The following is a 1,866-nucleotide window of genomic DNA, read 5'->3' as shown; positions in this document are numbered from 1 at the left end:
TATATATATATATATATATATATATATACACACACTAGACACTACCAGTCAAAAGTTTTTGAACAGTAAGATTTTAATGTTTTTTGAAGAATTCTCTTCTGCTCACCAAGCCTGCATTTATTTGATCCAAAATACAGCAAAAGCAGTAATATTGTGAAATATTTTTATTATTTAACTGCTTTCTATTTGAAATGTAATTTAATCCTGTGATCAAAGCTGAATAGATTAATTAATTAATTGATTAATTTATTACTGTGATCAAAGCATGTTTCAGTGCTATTGGAGTTACAGGAGTAACAACATATACTCCGGGATATTGGTTTATTTCGAGTCTTAGGGACTGTCAGGCATGTCCGAAAGTGAGAAACTTTAGAAAATTGTTGATCAGTGCTGACTCGAGACGTGAACCATTTTGAACGATTCAGTTTGATTTGGTGAATTGGTTCCACCGGTTGACTAAAAAGAACTGGTTCAAAAGAACGAATCGTTCACGAACCGGACATCACTATAACAAATGAGTGCATTCACACTGGGAGCAGGAGCGTCGCGGGAGCATCAAATTCTCAATAAAACTTTTTTCATTGATATATATTTTTCAGTTTCTGTTGTCAAACAACAGGATGAACATAAATAGTGACTGAAACGCGGTCCATTAAAACATAAACAACCATACATAACTAGCACTCCCTTTCAAGATGTTAATCTGCTGCACAAGAATCCTGATTTATAATCGAGCCGTCGTCTGATGAAATATATTACACATTAGATTAAGACAATGCCTGTGCTGTGATTTCAGCAATATTTGCAGGTAAAATTAGAGTTAGAAAAAGCAACAGAATAGATATTTTAACTGAAATCGCAGCTCCTCTCAGTGCTCGCCGAACAGAACAGAGCAGATGCAGAGAGGTATGAGCGCGCTAGTGCAGCAGTACAGGTGTTGTGCCGAATTCTGCACCACTGCCAGATTATGTACTCCCTTGTTGAAGTCGCTACCTGATTGCCTAATTCTAACCCCACCCCTCCCCCACACCTACTCCTAAACCTACCAATACTAGGGGGTGCATAATCTAGTAATGGGAAGTTCGGATCATTTCTTTCCGGCTCAGACTGCATTGGTTAAACTTATGGGGCTGTCACGTGATGAACGAATGACTCGAAAAACCCGAAGACTCGAAACAGGTGAACTACTTGACTAATTCCAGTACAGAACCTATAGGATGTTGCGCATGCGCGACTGAACGAATCACTCCCCGAGACGACTCCTTCTTTCCGAGTCACATTAAAGATTCGTTCAAAATGAACAAATCGTTCAAGAACGACCCAACACTAACATAATCGGGCAGGGTGCAAATTTCGGCACTACACCGGTGTTGTGCAAATTTAGGCACTACACCGGCGAGTCTACGTAAATATGGGTTTAAGAAGTTAATAGATTTGTCGCTTGGCACTGTTTTTTTTTAAACCGCTAAAGGGGTCTGAAAAATCGCCACTGGCTGCAGTGACGATGTTGTTACGCTGACGTGAAGCTCAAGCTCGCGCTGTGAAACAGGCGTCATTCTGTGATATGAAACCACATTTAGTCACGAAAAGAAGTTATTTCAAACACTCGACTGATGTTATGCAGTGAATTTGGAGTAAAAGTATGTCAATAAATCTCTCTGCTGGACAACAGGTTTGTAAACATGATCATACATGCAGAATTATATCGCAAACATGCGACTGTAGTACATTTATTCATTGCACAGCCCTGACCAAACCAGTTCCAGATTGTAAATGCAGTAGGGATGGGCGTATCGATCCGAAGTATCGATATATCGATACTGACGCGAGTATCGAAAGTATCGATACTCAAACAAAAAATATCGA

General features: G+C 39.4%; 1 protein-coding gene across 1 annotated transcript in view; it reads right to left on the bottom strand.

Moving 5' to 3' along the window:
* LOC107695082 (pleckstrin homology domain-containing family A member 3-like) overlaps window positions 1-1,866 on the bottom strand; it is a 9,665-nt gene that overhangs the window by 3,350 nt on the left and 4,449 nt on the right. The gene's annotated exons all lie outside the window — the stretch shown is intronic.

The sequence above is a fragment of the Sinocyclocheilus anshuiensis genome, unplaced genomic scaffold (genome assembly GCF_001515605.1).
Source record: "Sinocyclocheilus anshuiensis isolate Anshui unplaced genomic scaffold, SAMN03320099.WGS_v1.1 scaffold26, whole genome shotgun sequence".
Lineage (NCBI taxonomy): Eukaryota > Metazoa > Chordata > Actinopteri > Cypriniformes > Cyprinidae > Sinocyclocheilus > Sinocyclocheilus anshuiensis.
The sequence above is the reverse complement of the archived record's forward strand: the minus strand, read 5'-3'. Positions and strand labels throughout refer to the sequence as shown.